Source organism: Toxotes jaculatrix, chromosome 10, assembly GCF_017976425.1.
Source record: "Toxotes jaculatrix isolate fToxJac2 chromosome 10, fToxJac2.pri, whole genome shotgun sequence".
Taxonomy (NCBI): domain Eukaryota; kingdom Metazoa; phylum Chordata; class Actinopteri; family Toxotidae; genus Toxotes; species Toxotes jaculatrix.
This window is the reverse complement of record NC_054403.1, coordinates 2,950,427-2,972,695: the sequence shown is the minus strand read 5'-3', so window position 1 is coordinate 2,972,695 and position 22,269 is coordinate 2,950,427.

Genomic DNA, 22,269 nt, shown 5'->3' with positions numbered 1-22,269 from the left:
CACTTCAGTGTGAAAGTGGTGTAAGACTTATGGATCCTGGTGTAAATCTTCCTCCAGATGTTCATTAAAGAGATTTCACTGTGTTAATGTTATGCTATTGTTAGAATCTCCTCTCATCAGGTTAGTGAAGATATGGCAGTAACAATAAATCTGGCTTACAAGCAGGTGGCAACGCTAACAGGCAGGAACACAGGTAGGCAAGAACACACACTGGAAGCAAGAACACTAAGAAAACTCACTGGAACACAACAGGAACAATGGAAGCAAAAAGGGGGCAACAGAGACACATAAATACACAAGGGAGGCAAAAGTCAGGCAGTCACACAGGCCCCTTCTGGTCTGGGGCCCTATAGTTTCCCACCCTGTCAGGTTAGCAATCCATGTACAGAATAAACAGTGATTCTAGTATTTTAAAGGAGCTGTATAATGAAATCTGGCAGGTGGAGCTGGTAGCAGGTAACACACAGAGTGAAGAAGCATTGTGAATATTGACGGTGTGTATTTAGAGAGCCAGACACTGCAGTCTGCAGAAATGCAATCTCCTCTCCCTGACTGATGATGATGATGATGATAGGCATTAAGTGAGGGGGAAATATTATGGATATTATTGCAGCGCCTCTCACCCACAGGGTCTGTGCAGACTCGGTGGTGCTAACACCATATGACAGGCTACAATAATCCTTGGCTCCTTGTTCTCTTGTTTAATGAGTGGAACATTCTTTTACTTACCTCGTCATGGGTAAATCAATAGTCAGCTAAAAGACGCTCTCATTTAGCAAGGCGACGGCTAAAGGGTATCAAACTATCGATCCGCCCAAACGAGCTTCGCCAAACTTTAGAAAAAGGAGGGGGAGAAGTGTTTCACTATCTCCTTCTATACACACAGTTTAAACTGCAAATAATAGAGATATCAAGTCAGGATGAGGACTGGTGGGTAGAGGAGTGTAGAGCGGTTTGTTTCACAGAGAAATCTCTGTCCCTACACCAGCCTGTGGCTAAACACATCAGCATGTAAAAGAAGGAGCTCACTGGAGTGTGAGAGGCTCATTCATACGGGCTTTTGCTTCATTACATTCTTACAAACAGCCTGATGTAAAGGGAAATTTAGTTATTCGTCATCCAAGAGTAAAATGAGGTTGACATCCGTTTCATATTTCTGCGTCCTGCCGAGGCTAGGGCCAGAATATTTTCATTTTAACCTAACAAACCTGGCAACCCGACCTCGAATGCACACACTCTTTCCACGTATCCAGCAATTTTTGGTCAATAAATAGCTTTTTAGAGCTTTGTGCTGTTCTGTATGTGTTTTATTGTTGAATTTTATGTGTTTTAAAGGCCCATCCAGAGACAGACATTGTAAACTGGAGCGCCTATGTTTTTGCCTGAAGGTCTTATGTTGGTGTATCTGTATTTTCAGCAGAGCATGGTTGTATATGAGACCTCCTGTGGTCTTTTACTTTGCTCTACCAGCAATATTTTTTACTTTCTTTCATTCCCTCTCTCTTTTATAGTTCATTTCTCTTTCCACCTTTCTTTTTTTCCCTTTACTTTCCTCTTCTCAACACACAGAGTATCTCCATGGTGCCCCTCCCAAAAACATACAACCACCCCTCCTTATCAGCACTAACACATGCTTTCCATTTTCCCTCTCTACCCTCTGCAGTTCAGCTCCGCTTTGAGGCTGGTCTCTCAGTCCGATCTCTCCTCTACAATACACCAGCCTCTGTTTTCATGAATCAACAGTGCAGATTTTGGTGACTGACCTCTGGTAATCCTGCAGACACTGTAGTTGAGTACTGTGTGGGGTTAGGGAAAAACACATCATCACTGAATGGGATAGACGCCGGCCACGGCCAAACGAATCTCCAGAAGAGTACAGAAGATTTTCTCCCCAGAGAAAACTGTCTCCTTAGAGGTAAAAGTGCACCTTAAATTAAATTAACCTGAGGGGAGATAACACATGTGCTGACAGTGCTCCTGTTCTGCTAAGAGGATAAATGTCCACTGTAAGAAATTTTCTTGAATCCAGAGAAAAAAGAGAATATTCCTACTGTAGCAGCCTGTTTTATATCCAGCTCTGTTTATACTTAGTGGCCAGTTATTCTTCTGACAGTATTATGTCTGTCTCTGGTGCTTTACTTTTACCTTGAAGGCAGGTTTTTAAATCATGCATCATGAAAAGAAATGGATGCATTCTAAAATACACAGCAACAACAGGAGCACATAGAAAACTCAAATCACGGTCATCAGTCCTGTCAGACGGGTGTAGCCGAAACCACCTCCACCCATCAGTGCCCTACAATCAGGGCACTGATGGGTGGATGAACAATTCTTCTTGTTGTTTGGTATCGCTCCTTCCTGCCTGATCCTCACCATCCTGTTTGCTGGCTGATCTTTCTGTGTGTGCCCTCCCACCCACCTGCCAGCCTCCTGTAGCCGTCCACAGCTCTGTCTGCTTTAAAATCAACCTCTCTGGCTGAATGTGTGTCCGTCTCTTTCCTCTCCTCTCCTCTCCTCTCCCAGCCCTCCTGCAGACCCACCAATCCTGCTCTTTTCACTATTGTCTGCTCCCTCTCTCTTTCATAGTCAGACGCGCTAAAGGTGAAGAGAGGTTCCTGATTTCAAAGCCAGCATACCTCCTCTTCTCTCCATCCATCCCTCTATCTGTCTGGGTCAGTCTCAGAACAGAATAGCACAAACCATCAGGGGAGCCAGACATCACAGCAATATATACTGAACTATTGTCCGTATACACAGGTACACGAGGAGTCAGTACACAGGGGTAAAGGTTAAACAAGCTGCAGGACAAGGCAGTAATGTTGTTTTTATAACTGATGCAGTTCTCTCATGTGAAACAGCATCTGTTCTACATGTCCTTTGGCTTAGATAGATAGATAGATAGATAGATAGATAGATAGATAGATAGATAGATAGATAGATAGATAGATAGATAGATAGATAGATAGATAGATAGATAGATAGATAGATAGATAGATAGTGGAGGAAGAAGCAACATGACTTAACTTTTGTTCTGCAGAGAGAGTAGTAACGTCCTAAAAATATCCACAGAACTGCTCCAATGGATGGATTACTGAATGTGCCACACAAGCAGAAGCCCAGAGGGCCCGAGGGCTCAGGGGACCCCTGAAGACCTACTTTTGGTTTGAATTAATGTTATTTCTTGTTGGACAGTCCAAGGCCTCAGTCAAAAGTAGAGATGTCCTAATTTCTTTCTTTCTTTCTTTTTGCTCCTGATCCTTCAGAATCCAACATCTTTGACACTGACCTACTATACTCAGTATCTGTTGTTATTATATTTTTGTTACTATTCCCTGACACACCTCAGGTTTCCTTTAGTATTTTCTGTTTTTAGTTTTTGGTATAGTATGCTGTAGTATGTTGTGTGTTTGTGGAGAGCAATGTCAGTGTGGACCAACTGTGACAAGAAGCTCTGGGAAAGATTTACAAAGCTTCTCTTCATGAACAGATACTTCAATGATCTGTTTATGAACAGCAGCACAAAATTAGAACTGACAAAAGCTTATTAACTGTTGGTTAAACGGCTCTGCTGTTACTGTAACATGTTAGTGAGATTTAGAGATAGATTTTGTTTCCTTTGGACAGAGCCAGGCCAGCTGTTTCTTCCTGTCTCCAAAAAACTGTACCCATCCCTTGTTATGTGTGTGTGTGTGTGTGATGATGATGTTTGTTGGAGGTTGTCATACAGCCAGACAGACAAACAGTATAAACAAGCTGGTTGCAATCTGGGAATCCACTGTAGACACACACACACACACTCTCAGAAACATGGCCGACTCTCCACTGAAATAAAGTGAGCATCCCACAGATAGAAAGCGAGTGAGAAGAACAGGAGGAGGAATGAAGAGCAGTGAGAGGGCAGATGCGGGTTTCATAAAGCCGAGAGAGCAAAGTGATAGAGCAAATTGATCAGGTTATATCTGACCATGAAGTCATCCAAATCAAATAACAGGCCCCGCGGGGCTGTTTTCTCTATCACTTTCTGGGACTAGCGCCCGATAGAAGATGGCCTCATTTCATTTCAGTAAATATCTCAACTGTTCTCACTCTTTATTGCTTCTCTCTCTCTCACACACACACACACACACACTGTGCTGTTAGTGGTCTGACTCAGTCTCCTCTTTCTGTCAAACATACAGTCATTACACCTAAGCTGTGTCTGGCTGTGACACGAAGACTGTGTGAGTCTAAATGAATCCACACCCCTCATTTTGAAACGTGCCCTGGGAAGAACCTCTGTTCTGATTCGGTGCCACAGACATAAAACGGGGCTTGACTTGCCTCGAGGCACCAGCGAGGAGGTGGAGCTGCAGCCGTGTTCGACTCAAGTCCATCACACACACACACACACACACACACTTTCAACACTACAGCCAGTTCTGTTTGTTATAGTGTACCACACTCCTGGATTGTACTCTGAGTTTTTTATCAGGTTTAGTCCTTGAATACAGATAAAGTCATCTGAGCAGGTGATTTTAATATTAATGTGGATGTTGATAATGAGCCTTATCTCTGCCTTTATCTCATCATTAGACTCAGCTGGCTTCTCTCAGAGTGTAAATAAACCCACTCACTGTTTCAAGCACACCCTCCACCCGCTTTCCACAGAATCCTCTTCTATCAGACCACTGTTTAATTTCTTCTGAATTCCGATCACTGGGCACTGATTCCATCAGGGTCATGCCTCCATATAACGGACGACTCCTGTGCTAGTAACTCCCAGACTGACCATCTCACCGTGTGAGTGACACTCGACTCTATCGCTCCTCTAAAAAAAAAGAATAGAATAAAACAAAAGAGGTTTGATCCATGGGAAAACTGCCAAACCTGCATTTTAAAGCAAATTACATGAAAACGTGACGTTCCACCAAACTGGAAGAATCCCATTCCCATCCCATCACCTTCAAACAGCTGTAAGACTTGAAATATACTTCTACTGTTTTTCTCCTATCAATCTTCACCACCAACCAACTCTAACTGTGTGTTATATGAGGAATCTGTTCAAATTATTTTTTGTGGTATGAGAGAACCTTTGGTTTTTGATCTCACATTGGAAATGACTCCCACAATTCACCTCTGTTAACAACACCTGTTAACATGAGCAGCATGAATGGAAATGACAACCCTGCAGCTCCTCATTTCTCAGAAATTGTGCAGTCGGGGTAATGAATGATTCGTGGAAGAGAGGAACAATTTCCTGAATGTTCATTTTAATAAAACTTTGAATATTCAGCTATTCTCTCCAGTAACTCGGTTTCAAAAGATTCATTGTTTTGTATGAAAATGGAATAGCTGTCATGTGTAATTGAGTGTAGACTCTGCAGTACAAACCTAATGTCAAACTCCCTGTGTCGAAATCAAGCTTGTGTGAGGTTTAAATGAAGACGTGCTGCTGTAAATTGATTCATTGGTAAAGACCAAGCTTATCAGCCTCCTGCAGATACGCCGTGGTCACTTTGAGCACTTTGAGACACTGCTGCACCATTAACAGCTTATTAGCTTGCAATTCATAATGTAATTAATGTGAAACGAATACAGCTGTCATTAAATCTAACACAAACACAATAGCTTCAATCTGGATAATTTAACAATTATTTTATCATTGAACTTAATGACATTAGTTAGAGGGTTTAGCTTTGCAGTCAAACACTGAGTGAACTGGTCTAATTCCAACACCGTGTGTTCAGTCACAGTGTACTAACAAGCCCTAAAGGTTGTATAACAGGCAGCAGGAATCAGGTGTAAGAGCCACAGGACAACAGGCCGAGTCCACTTGCCTGATTTTGGTACATGAACCAATCCTGCAAGTCCTGAAAGTGCCCAAGCTTCGGCGTGCCTGCTTGCAGCTCATGTGTAGTAAGGAAGTGCAGAGTCAGCGAATCTGTCGGAGTCTCAGCAGTCAGTGCTGAAGCCCTAAGGGGAGAAAACTTGATGCAGTCATTCACTACCTGGGCTGCTCAAAGCTAAGAATGTGTCACATGGCACTGAGGTGACATAGCTGCTCTATTTCAGGTTCCCATTCCTCCACGTTTACACGGCTGACAGTTAAGTGTGGTAACATGTTAAAGGCAAGTAGGCGGGACAAGGAGAAAGCTTTTGGTGCCCATATATATTATTCATACTTATTCATCATTTTTGTTTAAATATCTTCTTTTCTGGTTCATTCTAAAAAGGATGCTGAGGAAGGTGATTGTGTATTTGCATGTGGCACTTACATGACTGACGTTCCTGTGTGTAGAGACAGAATATATTGGTTGGTTTGGACATGAGGGCTCTGTGCTGTTCTCTCCTGGGAACAGCACGTATGCACTGATATTTCAGTGCATTTTATCTTGTAGCCTAATGATGTTCTAAAATGGCTTTGACATTATCACCATGAAATTTTTTTTTTTTTTTTTACCCCTCCCCCTCTTCCCCCTATAAAAATGTAAGTCAGTAACATTTTAACTGACTTACTTTGTACTTTAATCTGAGAACATTTTACTTCCACTTGAGTAACATTTCTTGAAAAAAGAAATTTAACAGCAAAGTGTTTTTATATCATTGTTTTCCTGTCCATACGCTAACAAGTACATTTCCCCGCAGAATACATGGGAAATGTAAAACTGCCTCGCTCTGTCTGAAAGGTAATCAGGAGGATCAGGTGAAATCCCAGGGGGAGGGTAATGTTTTCAGGAGATTACCGTGAAGCTGTTTCCACATATGAACTCCAGACATGTCACACATGCAGCACACAACCACTGATCATGCGTGTCAGATGCGTCCTCACTTACTGGAACACTCAGTCTGGTTCAGGTGAGAGGTGGCTCCGGTGTAGAGCGGTGCAGACAGGATAGAAATGTCATCAACACATCTACCCGCTCCCTGGGAGTTTTCTGGGCAATGACCTGCTCTATTCACACATCCGCTAAATTGGACGTTACATAGACTTTGTAGTATGGAGTATGGAGTATGGAGCTGGCAGGGTAAAGTCTGTTTAATGTGCAGTCCAACTGATTCAGACATATGCGTTCACACATAAAGCTCCTCTGGGTGATGTCTAGATAAGTTCAGCGCTGCAGTGCATGTGTGAAAGCGGCTTGACTTAGCTAAAGATTGAACTATAGGATCCATAACTAAAACTGGTCCTTACAAAGATATAAGTACAATCATATATGTGCACACGCACACGCACACACCCAAACACTCTATACTGAAAAATACTGTATATTCCCTGTAGGTGCAGTGCTAGTAAAAAATCCCTTCCTAGTTATGCTGCTAAAGTCCCAGACTGCTGGGGGACTTCCCATGATGCACCAAGCTCCTCTCTATTGCTCTACCTCCCCATCTGTACCCATTCATACCCCGTTAACACGTAACTAACCCTACTTCTTCTCTCTCCCGTGGTTTGGTGCTTTCTCTCCTCTCTCCTCCTCCTGTCATTTTCTGCAGGTACTTCCTGAGCCGTGTGAGGAGGACCTGCCCCTTCCTGACAAGAGAAGCCACCCAGCTCCTCCTGCAGTCAGCAGTCATGTCAAGCCTCGACTATTGCAAAACTCTTCTAGCTGATCTACTGGAATACACCTCATACAGAACGCTGTAACCCTATAGACTGTTAGAATATAATATAATATAATATAATATAATATAATATAATATAATATAATATAATATAATATAATATAATATAATATAATATAATATAATAGGTGCGTGTGTGTCTTTTCATGGACCTAGATAGTGGACTGCACCTCAAGACATAAATGCTGTTCATGTAATTGTTCAACTCTAACACCTTAGCACAACCATAGTTTACCCTCTTCATTGTTTGCTCTACAACAATGAATCTTAGAGCAAAATTATATCCAATGTAAAATGTGGATGAGACCTGTTAGAGGGTATAACTATGAAGCTAGATTATGGGGTTAGTGAGGTAACTTATTTCCCCCATTGAGAGTAATTTAGTAATTTCACTTGAGTCAGTGTCACAGGTCTCTACAGTCCCTGTGATTTCTGCTTTCATTTGCTCCTAATATCCACAAGGTTAGAAAATTTTTATCATTTAAAATTGTGGACATACAATACTTAAAAATAAATAAATAATAATAACAATCATTAATCAAATGCCTATAATATCAAATGTATTGTAATAGGTAATACATGTAATGTGCAACGAAATCAGAAAAATAAATAAATGCATACATAAAAATACTGAGCTGAGATACCAAACCGTGCTCCCCCACCTCCCCCCACACACATCCACGCCTAAGAAAAAAATAAATAAATAAAAGCTAAAAATAGCTCATAAATAGTGGAGAAATGTAGGGCTAATAGCCAGCAGCTGAAAGTCCCTCCTGGTTAAAACTTTGTTGTGATAATAACATTTTCGGGGCTGCAACCCACAGTCACTCCACAGTGGAGGGAAGACAAAGAAAAAAGAAACAGTAAAGCACTTAATGCAGGGTCTAGTCATCTTTAAGTCAGAGGAAATAGAAAGTTGGCAGTTTACATCCAAGGGCAGTTCAATTTTTCAACTCTTGTTCTCTGGAAGACTCCACATCTCCTGGGTCAAAACGTTTTCCATGTTGTTATGATGGACATGAATACGTCCTCCTGGAGCTCTGAGACACTCGTCTTCTCCATGTGCGTCTCCTCTGTTTGACCGTATAGTTTCAGAGTGAGGCAGGACCCGCTCTGCTGACTCATGAGTGCTGAATTAGTTGTGTGCATCGTACTGACATTTCCTTCCCTTTGCAGTTGTCTCCAAAGTGACTGACGACAGTGATTCCCCACTGACAGAACAAAGCAGTGTTTATCGACATAAATCATCTTTTGAATTGCAAATACAGTCCAGAATTCACTGTGGAAAACAGTTTCCTTTTCTATCTGTTTTTTTTACCGCCACAGTAACTATAATGAAAATCCATTTCAGCAGGGGAATGGGTGTGTGGAGAATACAGATGTGTAAATGATAGCTCACTGTTGCAGCATCCAGACAAAGAGAGGATGCCACAGACACAAGATGTGCATTTTATCTGAAAATCCACACAGGTCATATTTCAGGTTAATGGTTTTCTGCTGGTAGATAATTCTCTTTTATGAATTGGTGTTTAAGTTCATTCCTTTCTGCCGGTTTCATTGTTTTTGTCACGCATCAAGTCACATGTAAATAGAGCAGTGCAAATCCTCCTGCTCTCCCTCTTCACATTTGTCCTCTGGCTGTCTGATTCTTCTTAGCAGGTGGTGGTGGTGGTGGTGGTCCTGCAGGCGGTGAGGAAGCTCCACAGCTCAGCTTTCACCCCACAGGAGAGCTGCCACCAGGGGCTGATAGATGGTGAAGAAGCTGCTCTCTCTGGGGGTTGGGGGGGGGGGGGGGGGGGTTCCTGGATCAACCCTGCGGCTCCACCCATCTCCTCCCGCTCCTTTGCTGCTGGGTCTCGACAGAGACTAACTCCCTGCCTAACACACACTCGCACATGTTTAAATAGAAATGTTGGCTTCACACTTCACACGATCACCCCTGCGGCTCCATCGCTCCCTGCTGCTGCTGCTGCTGCCAAGAGAAGAGGCCTCTCCAAGGGTTTTCGGTCAGGCCATGGGATTCTGTAATATTAATTAATGTCTTTGATCTTTTTTTATTTTATTTTAGTTCTTTAAGAAAACCTGGTAAATGATCCAGACCGGTTCTTGAAAAGTTCTTTTGCTACTGAATGCTTTAAATCTGAACACCTCATTCACCACCTCATTAAAGGGTTATTTGCAGCACCGTAGAGCCATACACACCTGGAGCCGTTCTTCGATTGGAATTAAAATTAGAGAGGCACCTTCATCACCTAGTATCCCGCTCAGTGAAGCGTTCCATCAAAAATCCTCTAAAAAAGTGTGCTGATTGATCAGCTTTGACTGCATCATTAGACCGACTGGGCGAGGAGGCGCGAAATAATAAATCCAGCTCATTAAGCAAACCAAAGGCAGTGCAGGTGAAGTACAATATGAAGATACAGCAGATTAATGGAATAGCCTCACATCAAAACCGTGCGAAGAGGTGATTGTGTGCTCTGATCAGACAGAGCTTCTCATCAGAGCGAGAGAGAAATTTGTGAAATTTCTGAGCTCTCAGATCTAAAGAATATAATGATGCTTTGGCGAGGGGATAATGGACCGTACCTGTTCAGAACTTCTGACAATGGTCCGATACCAAGAAACCATATATACGAGCACGAGCAAATCACCTGTTATTTTTCACCATTATTCCCAGTGAGCTGTTTCATGTCCCACTCGTCCAGATGGCGGGGATGATAATTGGTACTCCAAACTTAATGCCGGCTTTCTGCAGTTGTTATTTCACTCGTATGTGTGCAGGTGTTTCTGTGAGTGTGTGTGTGTGTGTGTGTGTGTGTGTTTGTGTGTGTGTCACAACACAGACAGAGCCACAAGGAGCAGGCTGAAGATAGCGGCCGTCCTGGGAGCGAGTGGGGGGGGGGAGAAATGCAGCCGCCAGCAAACATGTATTACTCATAGCAACACAACGTAATAACTTTAATCCACCTCTCACACACAAGAGTGCTCATTAACTTCATTTCCACGGAGACTCTTGGAGTGACTAAAACGCATTAGCACCACAAACAGCGATCAAAACATCCCATTTATCTTTGTCTTCCTGTCACCTATCCCACAATGCAATCTGATAAACATGCCAGCAAACAATAGAACAAAGAAGGCATAAGGGAAAGCAGGCCACAATCAGATAAGCAGAATGTGTTCTGTTCCTCCACAGATTACAGCGGTGTGACAGAAGGCTCACGGGTCCTGTTGGTCAGGTCAGAGGTCAGATGATCACTGTAACTACTAATGACACTGCTGATGCTGCTGTTGATGCTTTTAGACATACTACTCTGTCTAATTCAATCACACATACACAAACATACATGATCTCACATACACCCAGCCGGATAATAAAGAAAATTGCCAGGAGACATAAAGCCAATCAGTATCTCTCTGACCCAGGGGGTCTCCATGTCAGTCATGTGAACATGTGATGCACAAAGTTAAAAGTAATGTCAGAGGAGACAAGGAGGATGAAAGTAATAACAGCCTTCATTTGGCAGGTTGTGTTTACAACCCTGGGAAATATTTAATAGTGTGTGGATTATTTTTTCTGATAAAAGACATCAGAGGGTTTAGTCTTTATTTCCAATTATTCTCACAAAGCGAGCCATTGTTCATCTGAGCTGCAGTGATGGAATGAGAGAGTATCCTGTGAAGTTAACCTGCTCTGGAGCGGGTTAGCCATGGAGCACAGGTCACCATGGTGATCTGTATTAAAAGTGAGCCAGCTTCGTGATACCGGAAAACCCGTGTCCAGCCCGTGCACAGCTGGATAACCCATTAATCTTGCTTCGTTGTACAGTCCTGTTTAGCAGCTCCCACAACACTTTTCACCTACATCAGAATTATAAGAGAAAATCCCACTTTTGGCAGGTCAGTCTTTACACAGCTGACCTGTCCAACCAGCACATGGCTGCCTCTGCCACATCCCAGCTCCTACAACCAAAGAGACTGACCAACCAGGGAAATTCAAGGTCTGATGTTACCAGTTCACCTTATATCAGCATCTGACATGGCCTCTAAAGAACAGCTCTGAATATGGATACAAAAGCCAGGGCGAGCTCTGGCTGGGAAACAGCACCTAAGGTGTTGCCACAGAGAATGAACAGATATAGTTATAGTTTCATGTCTGGTGGTTTCTCATGGTTTGAGCATTTTTAATGTTGAAACATCAACTGTTTATCTTGATACAGCCAACTCCTGCAATTTCAAATCCTTGTGTATGACCTGTACATATAGCATTTGACAATAAAGCTGACTTTGACTTTGACTAATATTCATATGACAGAAAGTGGATGGAAATGTGCTCTAATCTGCATCTTTTGTCAATTTTCTGTAAAATCAGTCAACATTTGCACTATATTTGGATGGAAGACCTCAAGATGTCCAGACAAAAAGACCAGCGTGAATTTTGTTGCCCTCTTTCTTCTGGTTTCACACAGCATGCTCCCCATGTTGTAACCTGTAACCATGTGACCTTCATGTCACGATCTCCAGGACTGCTACTACTACAACTGCTGTCATAGCTACATGATTGTCATGGTTGAATTGATTGTTCACCGAATGTCAGGAAGGTGGATTTCTATTACGAGCTTGTCAGAGGTAAACATAGAAATACAGTGTGGGAGGCTGCAGAATGGCAGGGAAACCATGAGTTAACCCTGTGGTGAGCACTGAATAATAACCCACATCCCTAAATGCCATGTTGTGAATAGTCAGTGGTTGGTCCACCAAGCAGCCTGAACAAGCAGGACTCACCAGGGTTCATTTAGGGCCAACGTCCTTTCCTGCTTGTTGGTAACCAGTGGCACTCAGTGTATGCTATAGGTGCTATAACTGCTATAGCTATGAGGCTTAGAGTTAATTAATCCTTCCAGTCCCACCAAAAAAAATATTCATCCAGTACTACCAGTAACACCACTACTGGTTCTACTGCCCCTCCGCTGCTGCTGTGATGCAAGGAAGTAGTACTATTATTTCTATAATACTATATGTACAATATTTGTAGAGTGTATCATTTCTTAATCAGTAGATGGCAAGAGAGCTTTTCAGTTGCAGAGCTGATAAACAATGAACCACACATGTTCACACACAGTTTCACACCTCAGCTTGGAAAGTAGTGCTGCGGCGATGGTGTATTTCTTTATTAATAAACTTCCCCTGTGGTCATTTATTCTAATCAGGACTTTTCTGTCTCTTTACCTCCAAACAACCTCCGTGACCAGCACTGTCTCATTAGAAAATCATTCCCCAATATGTCCCTCACAAGACCAACCTTAGACACGAAGCTACAAGTGTGTCCTCATTAATCATGTTTATCTGTATCCCTGTCTGTCCACTGCTTTCCTCCTCTGTACATCTCATTTAAAAGTGTATCTAATCAGGAGCCCAGTTATTAATTAATTATTCATTTAAAGTAATTAAGGAACATTTGTTGTGTATTCCTGCAGAGTTCAGTGCTGTTTATATCCCGTACGCTGTCTGTCCTCTGTGTCTCATTCACCTCAGCCCCACACACAGACACACGAACAGAGAGTGACAGGAGAGATACTGTATCTTTTCTACCCACGGAGACATGACAGCCGTCATCCATTCACCCATTCATCTGCTGTCACTGACACCTTTCAATCAGACCCTGTCGCTCTATCTTCCTTGTTTTCCAGCTTTCTGTTCCATCTCTGTCTTTTTCTGCCGTAACACACACCACACACACAAACACACACACACATATATGCAGTCATTACTTTGTTCAGATTCACCACTTCCAAGCTCCTCAACAGCCTTGTACCCATTTACTGGAGGTAATTTTAAGAAACTCAAAATGACACAAGTGACAATAATGTATCATTCCATCCACTTACTCTTCCCACTGGCAGACAGTAAATTGCATACGTGTCTACATGCTTTATTCTTTACATATCTACATATGTCCGTGCTTCTATTTTTACACCAAACACATTTATTCCACAGTCTGTCCTCTGAAAATTACTTTCTTATTATACTAAATAGATTTGTTAAATGTGTTGTGCGGAGCAGTAGTGTCTGATGTATGTTCACTGGAAACATATTATCCGGTCCAATAGTGTTGTACATCATAAGTCGCATGGCTGTGATGGGGGTGGTGAACAGGCTTGTATCTAACACATTCACAGTGTTAAAGACGTAGATAACGATGGTAACACAACACAACTACGAAACAAAGATATAAAGTCACTCCTCTAGTTCATGGAAACTTCAGGGACTGAAAAATTGAATGGCTTACACACACAAAAAAGCTGGGACAGTTTCCCTCAGATATATGGTCACTTATTTCCAATATTTACACATATACAGAACAGAGAGGAAAGATAAATGTGAGGAATGTGAGGAATATTCAAACGGGGATACTGGCAAAGAGAACCTTATAATAAAAGATGACCTCTATGACGGTTTACTACCTGAAGAAGTGAGCTAGATCATTTCTGGTAAGAAGACGAGAGCACCCCACGACATAATATAACGCACGGACAGTACCTGTGGCAGCATGTGGTGAAGGATGACAGCAGGACAACTGTGCAGCTCAGACGGGGATCCATCAAGCAACTCAGCTGGCGGCATGAGGTCCACTGGAGCTTTGGTAGGCCTCAGACAGCAAACTGCGCAGAGATCAGGCAGGTGAAGTTTTCAGGCAGAGGTAGCTGGTGGAGGCAGATTTAAGGCGACCGCCAAGTCAAACACAGCACAGGGAGGGGTGAGCTGAGAGAAAGAGAGAGACATTTTTAAATGAACACTTATTCAATTAAGTTTTATTGACAATAACACTTCTGGCACTAGATGACCATAAAAAGGAAAAAATAAAAAATAAAAATGAATGTTACAAATGGTAAATGGACTGCATTTATATAGTGATTAGAAATATGGTTGCGGCATAACACAAGCACTTGTTGCACACAAACACAGGAGAAGTGACAACTTCACATTTTTTCCCACTGTAAACTCAGTAAACATTTCTACAGTGTATTTTTCTGACTAATAAGTTCTGTCAATGCGTGGAGCTGCTGCAGATTGAAAATATTGTCCTCTCATCCAAACTTGAAGCCGAGAAAAGTTCAGTGACCTCTCTGAAAGCAGTGATTGCATTTATTAAATAGCCAAGTACAAGATACACAGAAACAGAGGATTAACGTTTTCAAATCTAGTTTGGGGTTTGTCAGTCCCACTACTTCAGATTCATTTTACAGTATGATTTAAGGCCTGTTTCAGGCTAGAGCCTGGTCTCCCGCCTGGTTTAAAGGTCTGGGCCTGAGAGAAAGAAAGAGACAAAGTGGAGGGTTGTGGGGAACACACAGTGAGTCATGTCAACATGAAGGTCAACGCTGCCGTCTTTCATCAGCAGGCTTCCTTCAGTCTACAGCTGAGAGGGAAAAAAAAAACCAGGAAGGAAGGAGAACTGGCGCTGTGTAGTGAGTGTCTGTTAGTGTGTCAGAGAGAGAGACAACAGCTTGACCTACACAGATGTAGATCATTGTTCAAACACTGTTCAACAACAAATACGTTCCACAACAAGCACTGGTATTAATGTTTTCCAGAAAATGTGATTCCATACAAATCACATTTTATCAATACAAAGATATTAAACTCATCTGTAAATTGCTGAGTATCAGTGTGTTTCATTTGATTACCATAAATATAGGTCTGGCTACAAACACATGATTGTTTATTAGCCATGCTGTGCCATAGCTCCACGGACCTGTGGTCCAGACAATTCCAGGATGGACTGCCATGACATTTTCTGCTAACATTTATTTGGGGGTGCATCTGTGTCCACCTGATAAATGTAAGAATAATATCCACTCTCCCTTAAGTCCGGTTTTGTCTCCAAGAACTTTTGTGTTGTGGTTCCATTTTCTGGACCTGAATGCAGACACATGCAGAGGTAGGCTAGGTGAATGAAACAACTCTTCAATGAATAACAGAAACTTACAATTATGCAGGAGGAATGAACAGGAATCCAAGTGCTTAGATAACAGGAACATAAACACAAGGGGAACTAAGGAATCGGACCAGGGACAGAACAATGTAGGAGGCAAATCCACAGGGGGGGGGGAAAAAGGAACAAACAAACTGACCAGAAGCAAAAGGAACACAGAGACTTAAATACACCTGGGAACAGGTGACACAAATTAGGGCGGGGCAGACAACCACAAAGGCGGGAAAAAGAACAAAGACAGGAAGTAAAATCAGAACTGACATGCAAGGAAGAAGTACCTTCAAAGTAAAACAGGAAATAATTAATGAGTCACTCAGAGGGGCAGATCATGATATTTTGGTGTTGAGAGTAAACAAGAAAATGAAAGGGTCAGACATCTAAATTGTGAGCTGAAACTCAGCATAGGAGGCCAACCCACACAAAACGACCCCACAGGTCCTTTGTGCAAGCAACAGATTGCAACATAATTACATTTTATTGTTAAATGAAATCTAGAAGTGAGACAGCATCAGTCTTTTCAGGACTATTCAAAATGCCCATGTGCAAGCTGTGATTTATGTCATGTTAGATAGCCAGAGCTGGCAGAATTATACAGGCACATGGTGCATGAACAAGTGGTGCATACAAAGTTAACTTTAAACAGTATTTTGACTGGTTTCCAGCAAGTTGCTTCATTTCAAAATACTGGAAAAGTACACACTTCAACTGTCATGACAAGGTGTTTTCTAGACTCTGCTGTGAGCATCCTGATTTGTTCGTTGGCTAAATCAGTTCAGTTTCAGGTCTTACACAGAGTCCAGGTCTGGTCTGAGTCCAGCAGCAGCACCTTCACACTGTGACATTATACCACCAAGCTTTCCCATAGGACTCACCTGACACCTCACTTCTGTTCTGTGTGTGTCAGTGTGTGTTTCCTGCAGCACGATGCTGTCGGTTCATGTAATGGTGAAATATGATAAGTTTCATTTTTACATTTATCTTCTGCTTTTCTGTTGGACTAAGTTATCAGCTGCCTCCTCCCATCACCACACTACTCTTTGTTGTTGTTGTTGTTTTACCTTACCTTTTTCCAACCTAGCAGTCATTTATTGCTGCATATTTTTCTGAAAATATGATGGATATTTTGGCCAATTAAGATATGCACAAATATCTTTTTTTTTTTTTTGGCGTCCGCAGCCTTTTCTCCTCTAGAATGTGGCATTTAGACTGTCTGGAAATTGTTTGGAGGGGAAAAAGGTTGCTTATTTCTCTTCTTTTTCATCTCTACAAAGACATAAACACATTTCTTTAAAAAAAAAAAAGAGGGGGGTGGGGGGGGGGGCGCTTCTGACTTTGATATACAGTTCTCACTTTGAGAATTTTGACATAATGAAAGGACTGTGTTTGTTACCCATGTCACTGTTGACTTTCTGCTTCGTTGTGTTTCTCTGTGCGCGTGTTTTCCCCCTGTAGCTTAAGGTGAAATAGACAAACACAGTCCCATACTGTCAGCAGTAACAGAATACGGAGTGTGTATTTACTCAGGCAAATATTTTCATGCAGTCTGTCAGTGTGCATCTGTTTAGCCCCTGCACTGTGTTTCACCTCTCGTTGTCTCTGCTGCTGCTGCTGCTGCCTTATCGTGTTTTGAAGCCAGAGAGAGTCATCACAGTGTTTCTTCACACACTTGAAAAGAGCCTGTGCTTTGATGCTGAGAGGAGAGACGGGGGTGTAGTGGATGTATGGTTTGTAGCAGAGGAGGCCTGCTGAAAACAGGACATCAGTAAAAACATCATTAGCCCATAAATGATGCAGCCCCCTCTCTGGATGTAAAAGCACAGCAGCTGGAAGTTGTTCTGCCCACCATCAGGTCCAGCATCTCCATATACCTCTGTCTCAGACCACCTTTGTGATGAACTGCCATGCCTGAGCTGCCTCTGATCCTGGTTTCACTGCGGCTGTACTGGATTTTTCTAGATTCTACAGTCATATAATTATACACATACACACTTTAAGATTCACTAATAAATATTTTCTGTATGAATAAATGAAATAACCACTTATGATGTGACAGATGTTGATTGTGATAGTGAGAATTGTCACCAACTCTGCAGGTCTACTGAGGTTTAGACCTATTTTAGCTGACTGTGTTGGTCTCACAGAGCATTTTCATCTGTCTGGTGAAGAAAGTGCACCATTTAACAGCAAAAGAGAAGAATTTTTTTTCTCAGGAGCTGGTGGAAACTGAGCTAAAAGGACGTCACATTACCACAGAAGAAGAGCTGAAGGGACAGCAGCTGCCAATCTGGTGAGTGTGTGTGGGTGTTCTGTTGTCTGGTGCTGCATTTTGTCCTTTCACTAAACATCACATTCAAGTGGCCTCTTACAGTGGGAGGTTTTTCATGGATCCAATAAAATAGTATGCATTGTCTTGCTAAAAAAAAAAAAATTAAAAAAAATAAAAAGAAGTTTGTTCAACAGACTTACAGACATACAGTTATGTAAAGTTCTGGACATGCTCAACCATCTCAGCCGGAGAAGCGTCCCCAGGGCGCGTGTTCAGTGGAGACCAAAGAAGTGAAACACAAGAAAAGCCAGCAGAGGCTTTTTTTAGTGTATGCACCCAGTGAGCAGCTTTCATAAACATCTTTCTGTAAACAAATGCGTGCCATCAGAATAATTTGAAAGACGCAACAGTAACATAAACATGGCAGAGGTAATGGGTTTTGGAGCTTCAAGGTTAAGAAAAAGATCTGCCACACAAAATCTCTTTAAATTAAAGCATTTCACTTAAAAGGAAAAAAAAAAATCTCCTACTAAAACTTCTATTCTACTACTTCCTCTATGGATATTTAACTTTGCATGAGCAACATCAAACATACCGTGTGCCACAGAGTTTTTTTTTACACAAAGCCCAGTTGTGTTACATGCTTCTGTTCCTTTCTGTAAAGTAAGTCATAGTCATCTATTTGCACCACTGTCAGTGTGGTAGTCTGAGTGCAGCAGCTCAGGTGAGGTGAAGGATGACACTGAGTAAGATAAGTTGTATCAGAGCCACCATGATTCATTCCAGTTTAAAATTCACCAGCTGCAGACTCATATGCTCACATGTGATGGAGTGTTGAGGATCTGAGGTTCTGTCTGACCCCTCGCACACAGCCTCTCATCGCTCACACACACCTCCAGCATAGATTCATTCATTGCCGCTACAGTTTAGGCGCATCCTCAAAAACTCTGGCAGCTGTTGTTATTTGGCTTTGGTTTTTTTTTGTTAAACGCGGGTTTTTGTTTTTATCAAGCTTCATTAATCTGTATTCTGAAGAAAAAAAATGAGATGTATTCTCAGAAAATCCACATTATATTTTACGCTGTTGTTTTGAGCAGCCTCAGACCCTAGCTCTCTGTCTGTGGACAGCCCATCTGTATAGGGAAAAACACTTCAGTTACTGAGCAGAGACCAGGCATGGTACTCTGTTTGGAACACATGACCCTTATCTGGGACATCTTAGCAGACCCACTAGAGTATCCCACTCTTCCCACTCCCACTTTCCATAACCTAAGGTCAGTGTTAATTTTAGTACCTTATTTTTAGTTTTGGTCTTTTGTAATTTAGTATTTTTAAGGGTAATTTAGTATTTGTTGGTTTTAGTCAACATAAAGATATTTTAGTTTTCACTGGTGATATTTTTGTCTCATGTTGGCATGCATTTTTATTTTTTATACCTTCCGAGCATCCTGAGGCTTACAGCTGTCTCTGTCTTTGTTGTGTACAGTAACCATGGTTACAGGTGTCATCTTTATTGAGCACGTGGTTAGTGGATTCAAATACACATCAGCATCATACATGTGTTAAATATGATGTCAGATGTTACCTGATGTCCCTAATGTCACATTATCATATGACAAATTAACACAGATATTTTACAAAGTCATAACCACAATGTGAAATTTCTGACATTGAGCTGCTAATAGTTGTTAACAGCAGTTAATCACCTGTGATTATATTAAATTCACGTGCATGAAACACTTTGAGCTCACATTGAATGAGCCAAACTGCGCAGCGCAGCCACAAGCTGCCTCACCACGAGCTACCTCGTCAAAATAAAAGTCATGAAGCACTTCTAGCCCATCAAAAGCCTCAGTTCTTATTTATCGATCGTGTTTTAAATGTGACTGTTGTAATAATGATGTTGTAAATATAAAGTTTAATGAAAAACCAGTGAGCAGCATCTGAGCAATCGTGGGTTTCCAAAGTTCAAATGAAGCAACAGAAGTTGCTGTCTGGTCCCCTCCCCCACGTTGAGGACAGGGAACCAATCTCAGAACACACACACACACACAAATGTCATATTTCCTTTTTTGTTGGTTCCAGAAACACAGAGGCCATGGTTGGTAGCGAAAGGGCATGGATGGAGTGTAGAGAGCAAAGGATGGCATTTGAACCGCGCTGACAGATCTGCCGTTTCACCCATGCCTGAGCAAATAGATGGTCACACACATGAAAGTATTTTTTTGAATGGAAAAACAATGAGGTTTTTGAGGTTGAAAGGCAGAAGTGCTCTGAAGGTAGAAGGGCAGAGGAAGGGTGTATGTGAAGATAGAGCTGGAGGGGGGGGGGTCAACATCACAAACCGCTGGTAGAAACTGGACTCCGAGTACAAACATAACAATTAGTTAGTTGTTCATGTGATTAGCAGATTAACTGAACTGCCAACAAGTGTGTGTCTCTCCACTGATGCTGCATTAAGGTGAATGCAGTGTAGTGTAAATGCATTGTCTTCTCTTCACGGTAGGGATCGACTGGAGTTCACGGTGGGAGAAGGAAATCGAATCAACCCTCTGAGCTCTGCACTGTAACCTGACATGTTAGTGAAAACATACATGTCCTGTGATGTTGAGCACATAACTTACATGATCTGCTCCAGCTGGAGGGATGTGTTCTGACGTACCCATGCCATTTAACCGACATAGGCATATAACTTAATCCGTCTGATGATAACAAATGTACTGACAGTGACCTGCACACCCACACTGCCTGTTTTCACTCGCCCTGGGTGATCAGACCTCTGCTCAGGGTGACGGCACGAGGACCTTTGCTGAGAATTTATGTGAGGTCACCAGAAAGGTGTCATTTGGCCCTTCCTGACAGGTTTCAAAGCAACAGGAGAGTGATGGAAATGTCAATCAAGTACAATCTGCACACACCCACACTGTCCTCAGCCTCAGGTCTAAACCAGACAGGATAACTGAACTCAGCTGTGGCGCTGATCCACAGATGTGCAGGGGCTTTTAAACATGAAGGAGCAAAGTCTCCTCCTTTCTTTGTTTCTATTAGTGAAGTATAGTGGAGTTCAGTTTTATTTGATAGTGGCAGTGTACATACAGTGGAGGGGAAACAGGGGGAATGCTGAGGGGCTGCACACTGTATAAAATAACACAGTCAAACCTCTAAGCTCCAGGAGAATGTGTGTGTGGATGAACATGCACATGCCTCGGTCTCTCAGATGCTCTACGAGGATCATGAATCTTCTCAGTATCTCATTGTGTTGCACTCTCCTGCTCCTCAGCTGAGTGTCCCAAATCACTCCTGTCTTCTTTGTTGTCATGACTCATTGGCAGCCTCCCTCCCTCCCTCCTTCCCTCTCTCTCCTCACTGACACTCTTTCACTCATCCGTCCATCCATCTCCCGACGCTCTGTTGACACGGGGGGGGGGGGGGGGGGGGGCCATTCTTCATGAGCGCCATTCTTCACTCTGCGTGGAAATGATTAGTCATCATTACGACTGACACTCTCATCACGGCAGCTGTCATCAGGACTGGAGCGGCAGCTTTCAGAGCCCCTTCAGTCAAATTCACTAAAGCAGCTGCTTTCCATGTTTCACTGACTCTCACTCCTGCTACTTCTGAACAGGAAAATCTCAAACTGTAAACTGTAAAAAATGTTGTGGTTTATTGGTGTGCAGGTCTCACTGAAGGACAGTGGAGCAGGTCATCTGTGAAGTAAAAAAAATCACTGTAAATTACCAACTACATTTAGAGAGGTCAGAGGTCAGGTGATAATTCAATGACATCATACTGACTATATGGATTGTATTATGGCCACCGAAATGTGGAATTACCACCCCCAAAAAAAATTTGGGGGTGGTAATTCCTGTCCAGTCCAACACTGAATTTAAACTTGACTTAATTGATATTTGTTATCATCTATGGATTAACTGAATGCCTAATGTGAACCTTTCACATTAGGCATTCAGTTAATCCATAGATGATGACAAACCCACAGAGAATTATCACCAACTCTGTTGTTTCAGCCTCATTCAGCCTCATGGTTTTGCTTTTAAAGCCCAGCCCAACATTTAAACCACCTTACCCACGTTGTGTCCACTCTCTACTGTCACCAACCCCCACCGATGTCAAAGCCACGTCTAAGGCTCCCTCAGGAGATCTCAGATTGGGTGCTGGTCATAGGGCTCTGTCGCTCTTTAATCAACAGGGTCTATATTGAAAAAAGTTTCTGCATTCCTGTTAGTTTGCGTCTTTCCTGGTTGCAAAATATTTGAGTGTAGTTTTCAAGTATTTTGAATTTGTACATCCTCTAAGCAGGTACAGCTGTTGCCATCTTTGGTGTGTACACTCACCATGGTTACAGGTGTCAGTTTGTTTATCATAAGGTTTGTCTTATCTTATTTGTCTT